Source organism: Ammospiza caudacuta, chromosome 6, assembly GCF_027887145.1.
Source record: "Ammospiza caudacuta isolate bAmmCau1 chromosome 6, bAmmCau1.pri, whole genome shotgun sequence".
In the NCBI taxonomy this organism is placed as follows: Eukaryota; Metazoa; Chordata; class Aves; order Passeriformes; family Passerellidae; genus Ammospiza; species Ammospiza caudacuta.
This window is the reverse complement of record NC_080598.1, coordinates 19,270,894-19,281,178: the sequence shown is the minus strand read 5'-3', so window position 1 is coordinate 19,281,178 and position 10,285 is coordinate 19,270,894.

Genomic DNA, 10,285 nt, shown 5'->3' with positions numbered 1-10,285 from the left:
CACAGGCGCGCACCCTCTCTGGAGCGGAGAGGAGCGCGGCTGCCTGAGACCCGAGCGGCAGGTTGGCCCACCTCAGGTAGCGCTAGCCATAGCTAGTGCTGCGAAAGGGCGAGGATGCAGCAGTCCTCACCCCAGCATGCAATAAACATCCCCCCCCCCGCCTTTTTTTTTTTCAAGTTTGTACTTTATGTTTCCCTCCAAAGATGGGGGGGTGCTTCATCTCTCAGCAGTCGGGATTGCCCTAAACGTGCCCAAGAAAATGTGGGCAGGGTTATACTTTCTCACTAGGCTTTGGGCATCCCTTCCTTTGCTCCCTAGCATCCTTCTATTTGCGGTGCTGTTCTCTGTGATGTGTCCCTGCGCATCCCACCCAGCAGTCCCGGTGTCAGGGCTGTAGGCTGCAACCGAAACATCGGCGCATCTGGGAGGTGCTGAGGAAGCAGTTCCGTGCTCGTCAGACTCAACCACAGGCATCAATTCTCAGCTCCTACACTGATATTTAAACATGTAAAGAAGTGACCTGGCTGTCAACGACACTGAGCATCTGCCGTGTGCCAGGGCTCCAGATTTCTCCTTACCTTGGGCTTTTGGAGTTTCTCCTAGATGCCCAGGACTTAGTAAATCCGAGCTGTGGGTCCTCGCAAACTGTTCAGCAGAGGTGGTCCTAACAAAGAGCAAGCCACCTTTTCCTCCCCGCAAAAGCAGAACCCATCAAAGGAAAGGACCCAACCTTGGCAGGGGGGTCAGCGGGGCTGTAAGCTACTGTTAATAGCTGAAGGAGCCCTGCTCCCTTCCCCCAGCTCACCACAAGGACCTCCTGAGAGTAGACAAAAGAAAGCTTGGAGGGTTAATCTCCCTGAGAAAAACAAGTGATTTTCCAGTAAACAACTGCAATAGCAAACAATGGGGGTGAAAAATAGCGATCATAAAAAAGTCGGTTTGGAGGAAGAGGCGACCCAGTAAGAGAGGTGTCCTTTGGCTGGGGGAAAAACACGGCAGCAGTTTGATGAAGATTCAGCAGCAGCAGCAGCAGCCACAGCAAAATAAACCCCACAAGTTGCCACTGGATCTACTTGTGTTTGTGCCTTTTGATCTTTTAATTGCTTCTTAGTTATCCTTCAGTGCAAATAAATAGTGCATTGTGTCAAGAAAGAGGAGGGGGGCGGGGAAGGGAAGAAAGAGACACAAAAGAAAGAGCTGTCTCCCAGAAGAGAAAAGGAACAGGTTCTTTCCCCCCACCTTTAAAGGAGTGAATATATCTGTATTGGGGGGGAGGAAGGGGATGGGATTAGAAATCAAAGCGAAATTGGAGAGAAGCACATTAAGCCTCGGGCATCCTTACAGTAGGAAGGAAAGAGTGAGGTGGTAAAACCCTCGGGGAGTTTATTCGGTGAGTTATGAGAGGATCCACGAGTGTAATATTGTTAAAGGTCAGCCGAAACCTAATTTAAACTAGGGATGTGTGACCTCCGCCCTTCATTTAATACAGTCATAAGGAACATTACACTGCAGATAGCTGGAACAATAGCTGCCTCCACCCCAAACTCCAGCCCTTGGCATTGCCTGCGAGGAGGGCCGGCAAGGGGGAGCAGAAGGACCAATAAAGCCAAGGACGCAGCAAACCTGGAGGCAGGGAGGCAGAAAGAGAGGGATAGGAAGGCCTCTAGAACACAGCACTGACACCAAAGGTCTTGCAAAATCCCAGGAAGCATTTTGGTTTGGAAGTGGATGGGGCTGCAGCAAAGCATCACCTGAAAACGTTGAAAATACAGTAAAAATAAACCACTGCCTCTTGGATTTGTCTGCATTTGTCTGACCTCTGGTCATCGGTGCAGCTCAGGAGAGAAATTACAATTGTGGGTTCCCATTAAATTTTCAAGGAGCAAGGACAGTGTTCACAAAGCAAAGTCAACCAAAGTGAGCTGAAACTCAGTGAAGATAAGACGGAGCTGAAATAAAAGCAATATCTGAAAGGTGCCCTGGACAGATGTTAGGGACTCAGAGGGGATGTCAGGGACTCAGAGGGGACAGCCCTGCTGCAGCAGCAGCTCGGAAGCGCTGGGGCAGACTGCAAAGCCTCCTGGCGGCACTGCCCATCTGAGCTGATCAAAGCCTCTCCTGGGTGGCCACCAACACGTGGCAATGGGCCGGAAAGCTTCCAGGGAAAGGGGGGAAAACCGGAAAGCTTGGGCCAGCCTGGACCTCGCAGACAGGGATGCATCAGCAAAGGCAGAGGAATGTAAATAACTGCAGAAATGCAGTGGTCCAGGGCCAGGGTGGATGTCAGGGATGCTGCTAGGGAGGTGAGCCAAGCAGACACCTTCAGGGAAGGGAGCATTTGCATGACTTTTCCCTTCCTCTCCCACCTAGAATCCAAAGAGAGGTCACCTAATCCCAGCCCAACCAAGACACCCCATGACTCTCATTTGGTTTATTTCACAACTAGAGCCCAAATGACCAGGTGGGCAGAGCAGGGATTTGCAGTACCTGGTTCAGGCGCTGTTCAGTGCCTGCAGCGCTACAGGGGTACCCCTGTTTGTGTTCTCATGTGTCCCTCTAAATCCTCCTGTGTCGAGAGTGAGGACGGCCAGGAGAAGCCAGACTGCTTTGCTGACATGCCCCACAGGTCTGGGCTGAGATGTCCAAGATGAGCCAAAAGGAAGGTGAGGGTGGGCTGTGGTCACTGAGGACTAGAAGAAGTCTTATCCATAGTGAGAGTGGAGGGGGATTAGCCAGAGTCCTCGATGCAGCTGTTTAAAGGCTGAGGAGAAGCTGTGCTTGGCCCAGCCCATCTCTCAGTGGCTTTAAGAAAGTGATACCTTTGCTTTGTACAAGCCAGGAACCTGACAATAACACCGTGTCCTTGCATGCTGAGATATATTGATCCTGGGCCACACTAAACTGTTGGAACGGGAAAGATTCACTGGCAAAGGGGGATGTGATATATGGAAGGTCCCTGCAAAAAAACTGAAGTCAAAGAACTAAGAGTGAGAGAAATAATTCACCTGGGGCTCTGGTCAACAAGGAACAAACAAAATCAGAAGCTGGGCAGGTCTGTTTTAGGACTCCTGGCACCCCTGGGTAGCAAGAGCATTTTGAGGCCACGCTCCCAGCCCAGAGGGTTTCTGCTGCAGGATTGTTTTATGGGCAGTAAAAAAGCCAGTTGCCCTTAGGCATCAGCAGGGCACCTTTTTTGGCATGTTCAGAGAGAAAGAGGGACTCTTATATCAACTCCTGCCCAGATCTCCCGATGCCTTGGAGCACTTACTGGACCAAGGTGCTCAGGAGAGGTGTTGGCATTTGCTTCCTGAGGACCTGGAGGTTGCTGAGCAAGGCAAAAATGAAGTTATTCCACCGTAAGTTATTGCACCGTGCCAGAGGAATTTGTGACAGTGGTAAAAGGCACTGTCAGTGAAAACAGGGTAGTGTTTTCACCCCTGTTTATATGGAGGACAAATTGTGCAATTTTTTTTTTTTTATGGGCTGGACAGACTTGATATTCCTGTAATGTCTTTTAAAATTCAATGTCCCCAGAGAAAAGCTGCAGTGTGAGCAGCCTCACAAGGCTCAAGAGGCTGTGGGAAGGAGCATGTGGGGTGGAGAGGTGTCCCTGTGGCCAAGCATGAGGGAGGAATTGAAAAAGCACCAAGGATGTTCAGGGAGTGAGGCTCTGTAGGTGTTGGTTGGGATGCTGTCTGCAGCCTGGCCCAAAAGGAGCAGGACCAGGGGTACCAGAGTCAGATGATCCCAGAAAGGGAGAAAAGTGTCTCCCTTCTCCCTCCCCATTATTTGTGGAACAGCAAATACCTGTTGGTTATCCTTGGTTGCCAAGGAGGACTCCAGCTCAGCTAACAGCTTCCCAAAAGGAATTTCCAAGAAGGAGAGAATAGGGTGAAAAAGGAGAAATGCCTGCCCTCACCCCAGCTTCTTTGCATTGCAGAGGAAACACAGAAGACTCCAAGTTTTGTCTGATTATTTGTGTCAAAAATGTGCAACAAACAGAGTAGCAGAGAAGTAAGATGTGTCTGTGCCTATATTAACAGCTAAGCACATTACCATTTCCTGTTTTCCATTTTTTTTAAACATTGCCATCAAAATACCCATTGGAATGTCATGGGGGAGAAGTGGTCCAAGATTGTTTAATGACCAATAAAAGCTCCTTCAGGTACAATTAGTTCTTCCAAGCACCAGGGGATGAAGCTGGCTCTTTACAGCATTGTACAAATATGGGTCTGTCTACAGAGCAGGCTCAGAGTCAAAACATCCTGCAAGTGAAACCTGTTACAGGAGGCAGCAGGAAACCCCTGGGGCCAGGAGCTCTTTGGGGTGAATGAAGACGGTGACCCATCACTGTGTCCCTGCAGGGAGGGCCTGGTGAGAATGCTCTGGGGAGGCAGCTCTGCTGGGAGGCATCCCTGTGGTCCCCAGGGAGGAGCTGAGCAGTGAGAAGGTGCTGTGCAGGGATGCCACCTGCCTCTGAGCAGGAGCACACCATGGTGTCTGTGTCTCACCTTCCAGCAAGGCACCCTCATTCGCACCACTTTGCTCCGTTTGCACTTGGAAAACTCAGGCATCACCCTTAAAAATGCTTTATCCTGCCCATAGGAGTGTCAGTATCAACTGGTCAGCCTGGCGGCATATTGCTGGATCCATGAAAGAAAACAAGTGAGCATTTAGTAAGGTCTTTCCCAAAACCTGAGACACAGCAGCTGTTTCTGAGATCCCCTCCAGTAGAGCAGCCATTCCTGGGTGGCTGGTGGCAATGCCAGTGATGGGCCATGCCAGAGGTGATTGCAGTCCTGATGTGCACCAGTATTGCCTTGATGCAGCTTCTTGAAGACCTTCCCCTTGGCCTCGTTGTGCAACCAGCTCAGAAAAGCTGCCCAGGTGATCAGGGGGGGATTTCCAACCCTCTGCCCCATGGATGCGGCTCATGCATCTCAGATGCACCCTTGGGAGGTGCATGGTTTGAGCACCCTTTCAATAGTCTCCAGGAAAACAGACACAAGAGCCAGCTGCAAATCCCATCATGGAATGGGTTACTTTTCCAAGTGCCCAAGGGAGCTGGTGGCATGGAGCACAGAGAGTGATGCATTTTAGACAATCTACGTGGGGCCCTTATTTGCTGCAGAGAGGTGGAGTGGTGCAGATATGTCTCTGTTGTGTAATTAATGGCTTGGAAAAAAAAAAAACCCGAGCCTGTTGGCTAAGCCCAAATACCTCTGAGGGGTTCTGGAATCCCAGCTATGTATCTTTCAGGCATTTCTTCCCTTTTTTTGTGTGTCTTTTTTTCTTTTTTTTTTTTTTCCCTCTCTTTTTGCATTGCTGCTGTGCTTCAGTGCTGGTCTTTGTTTGCAGCTCTCATTGTCTTCATCCTGAGGGTTGGGTGGTAGCATCTCCTCCAGGCCAGGGCTTCACACCTTGTCAGGGATCTCTTCTTCAGGCCAGGGCTTTTTGGGCAGGATAAATGTGCTGCCAGGCCTAGCAACTGATGCCTTCGTGCCTGAGCTGAGCAGTGAAGACCCCAAAGTAGGATGTGGGGCTGGGGTCCCATGGGCAGGTGGCTGTGGGCATGGGGACAAGGGGTAGCACGGGGCTCATACAGAGCCTTCCTCTGCCACTGCATCTGCACATCACCCGGCGCAAGCCACCTAATTTCCCTCTGGTTTTCACCCCCATGCACCAGTTGATAACAGGGATAAGTCTGTTCCCTGTTGCCTCGTTGCCTTTGAGGCTGGGACTTCCAGCACCCACAGCTGGCAGGGGCTGTAGGGGAGTTTGCAATAACTTCCAGCCTCACCTCATTCCCATTCCCAGTGCAGGTGACACAGAGACACCCTGTGCCCACCCATGCTGCCAGCATCCCCTCCAGACCACACTGCCCTTGCCCTGGGTGATGGATGCCCAATGGGGAGGGAGGATGTGTGGGCAATTTGTTTTCTTGCTTAAACAGAACTCTCTCTCATAATCACAGTGAAGAAGGGGAGGCAACAGCTCTTGGCAAAGCAGCTCACACTAAGTGCTCTTCACTGGAAATGTTTATATTCTGCTGCTGAAAAATTCACTGAGCGTGGCAATAGTGTGGCATGGTGCTGGCAGAGCCAGGCTGGCTATTGTGCCCTGAGCCAGGCCCCAGCCAGGGTGGGCCTGGGGGTGTCACCAGCTCATCTCACCTTCAAGGACAGGTGTATAGCTGGGGCTGGCATCTCTCATTAGTGTCACAGGGCAAGGAGGTATAACACAGTCCTGTGTGCTGGGGAGGAGGGCTTTTTATGGTGCCAGCTGTGTTTCAGAAAGGCTCTGGTGAGAGAAGAAGGATTTTCCTGAGATCCCAGCACTTCTGGAGCAGGAGACCTCACACAGGGTAGGACCCTGGAGACTGCTAAGCTAATTACTCATTTCTTGGAAGGTAACCCTCCCCAAAAACCCATGCACGTCAGCTTTTCAAAACAGCAGGTGGTATGCTTGCGTAGCACGTGCAGGCGTGTGTGTGTGAGTGAGTGTGTGTGTGTGTCTGTCTGTCCAAATGTATTTTGGGGCTGAGGGGGAAGTGACTGCTTCTCTGAGTAGGTAGAGCCAAATGGCAGGTGATTCAGACGCTACCCCCTCCTTCCAGCACCACTCCCGTGGTGTCACTTGAGTCCCCTTGAGTCTCTTCATCAGCCAGAGATAACGGGCTCCAGAGAGGCCCTCTGTGAAGCCAGCATGCAAAGGGTTAACTGAATTCCCAAGGCAGGTGGGAGCTCGAGTCAGACTGGGTGATATCGCAGGCATGTTATTTGAAAAGCTAAGAAATTGTGGAATTCCTCACCTAATCCAACTTCCCCACAGTTTAAAGAAAACTGCAGGGAAAGATATCACCACAGCCAAGGGAGACCCCCCACGAACGAACACTTCCCTGCATGATCCATGTATGACACAGGCTCCTTTTCCCTGCATGATCCATGTGTGACACAGGCTCACTTTCCCTGCATGATCCATGTGTGACACAGGCTCCTTTTCCCTGCATGATCCATGTGTGACACAGGCTCACTTTCCCTGCATGATCCATGTGTGACACAGGCTCACTTTCCCTGCATGATCCATGTGTGACACAGGCTCCTTTTCCCTGCATGATCCATGTGTGACACAGGCTCTGTCAGCCACCTCCCATGGCACTGCGACCCAAACCTCTGCCTGTGTTCCCTGAGGAGCTCAAGGGATGCACACCCTCAGTGCCTGACCTGTATGAGCTGCAGGTGGCCCCTGCCTGCCTGTGACTTTTGACTTCAGCTGGTCCCAGTTTGGGGCATCCCAAATTATGAGAGGGGGCTGTAGTGAGCCCTTGTCCCTGTGCAAATACCTGGACATATCTAATGATCAGCAAGTGTAATTACTATGATGGAAATCATGTCCCTATTCCAAATCCAAATCTGCCCACCTCTCCTCCCTTCATTTCTCAAGGTGGATCTCTTGCTGAGCCATCTCAGTCCACCAGGTAGATCTTCATGCCAAAGAAATTTCTGTTTCGCCTGAAAGTAAATTGCAGAGATTTTTGTTTAGATTTTTTTTTTTGCATTAAAGGCAACCATTTCAACTATGTAGAGATCACACGGGTGTTTTTTAGTCAAAACAAGCACAGTAACCACAAGAGGTGCCAGACTGGAACAATCTCTTCTCCATGAACCTAATCCAAAGCAGAAAAAAAATTAAAAATATGTTTTCCAGAGATAGAATGAATTCCTTTGTCTCTACATGTGATACAAGGAGAGAGAAGAATCCTGCAATGGGTAGCAGGCATCCCCTTTCCTTTTAGAGGAAAGTTGCTCTCCCTCCAAGGAATCCCAGTGACCAAGGTGGGGAATTATTTCAGGCCAGAGCTGCTGGGTCCCACTCGGGCTCCTGTCATTGGAGAGGATGAGTGCCTGCAAGTGCTGATTCCTGTGAGCTGCTTTGGGATCCCTTTCTGGGGAACCTCCCTGTTTCCAGTGAGTCAGCCCATGGGCTTTGGGCTCACTTGGGCAGGCTGAGCACTACCCTCGCTCACTCACTAATTCACTTACATGAGCACCACTTGGCTGAGTCACTGGGGTGTTTCAACAGCTCCCATGCCAATCCATGAGACCCCACCCATGCAGGTCCTGCCTGCTCTAAGCCAGAGCTGTCTTGGGGGGATGATATCTCTGGGGGTGCCTCACTGACACCCCCACATGCAGCAGTGCAGTTGGGGTGCAAACCCACTGTGGGCTGAAGCTTTGTGGCCGCTTCTGGCACCCACGGACACCCTGGTATTCCCAAAGACCCACATGAGAGCAGTAACAGCACAGCTGGGGCACACAAAGCAAAAGCTGACTCACTGCTGAGCCTTTGCTCCCACCTTCGGGAGGCAGCCAGATAGGGACTAATCTCCTAGGGAAGGGGGGTGGAATTTAAGTCAGGCTGATTTTTTTCCTGAAAACCTTTCATTTAGTCTAAACAACCAGCTTGGGATGTTGGCGCTTGGCTTTTAAATTAGGCATGCTTTTCTGGGCATGATTCTGCCAGGATAGCCATGGCTGGAGTCAGGTTCTGGTCATCAGAGTGGAAGCAGCCCCAGATCCCTGCAATAAAATGGAAAACAGCCCTTGAGCTTCAGTGACTGCTTTGAAGGTCTGCCCTGGCTGATGGGTAACCCATGGGGGTGAGATCCAGGGAAGGGTGATGGTTTGCAAGGGGGCTACGTGACCTGCACAAGGCCACTGAGAAAGCTGGGGCCGAGGGAGCCACTTCCACCATGCCTGGAGGGTTTTGGTGGTGGTTCCCATCTTCTGGGCTGCTCTTAGCCCTGCCACCACCACATGGCACCCTGGTCACCAATGTGCCAGCCTCTGTGTCCTGCCTCTCTCTGCCCACTGGTTTCCAGCACCAGGGTTGATCCTGTGCTGCTTTTGCAAGACCATCTGATGGGGGCAAGAATCTCCTGAGGTCTTAAGCCCAGATGGTGGATGGAGCTCCCTTGCAGGCTGCAGCATCTCCATCCCAAATCCTGCTGCTCCCGGCACAGAGTTAAGTGTGGGGTGGGAGCAGGAGGTGCAGGAGGCTGCAAGAGCCACTCAGACCAAACACAGAGGAGTGTGGGCACTTCACTTGGTTCAGCCTGGCAGTGCTCTACCTGGCTCCAATGTTCAACACCTGCCTGAGGAGACGCTGCTGACACACATTTACCCAAACAGTATCTGCTTTCCCACCTGCCTCTCCTCTGGCACGGCCACAGCAGAGGCTGTGGGGAGCCAGCCTCCCAGACAGCCTTTGTTTCATGATGCAAGCTGCTCCAGGGCTCTCTGACAGACAACCCTAGTCCCCTGAGCTCTGCCACCCTGCTGCTGAATGTGACTTTGTCAGGAAGGTAAAGCAAAGCGTGCAAGCCCCAGCTCCCAGATGGAGTGGGGAGGAACAGCTCTGCTATGGAGCTGGGAAACATGCAGCCCTGATGAGAAGGTTCTGTCAGGAATGCCCTGGTGTGTTGGACCTCACTGTGCCCCAGTGAGTGCCCAAATCTCTGCTGGGCTGCACAGAGGATGCTCTCTGTGGCATTCAGATATAAAATCTGAATAAAATGGTTTGCAGCACGGGTTGCAGGGCCAGGATGTGGCAGTCAAGGGGAAAGGCCCCACACCAAAGCCTCCATCTTTCTGGAGGATGGAATTTTCTCCTGCTTCTGCACCAGCCATCAGGTGTTGTCAAAAAAATTTGCAGTAGCACATGTGGAGGATATTACCATCTAAGACTGACTTTAGAGGGCTGCTCATATATCAAATGGATTTGCTGACAAAATCTTGCTGATTTCAAGTTAATCATAATAAAAGTCCAAATGAATCACTGCTTGAGCCATTTTGCATTACATTTTTTCCTTATTCCTTCACTGAACCGTTCACAGGACTGGCCCTTCCATCTTCATGAAGGCTTCCCAGTCCCAGTTTGCTGTGAGTGAGACAGGCTCAGCTTTTGAAGGAGTCATCCACACCACAAGCAAGTGCTGTCTTTCCTCTCAGACTTATTTTGAGTAACTATAAGCTGGAAATACCAGGCTGTCTCGGGTCAAAGCATCTCCACCTAGAAGCTGGGGCCAGCTCACAGCACATGGCAGAGTTTGTGGGACAGTGTCTTCTGCTGCAGAGCTGCTTGAGATTTCTCCTGACCAGGGAGGAAGATTGAATTGGAAAGCAGCTGCAGGTAGGAGGGAACATTTCCTTCCTATGGATTTATTCTGCTCATTTGATCTGGGCTGGTGGCAGGGTTCACTGCCACATCTCAGCTGGAATAGGGT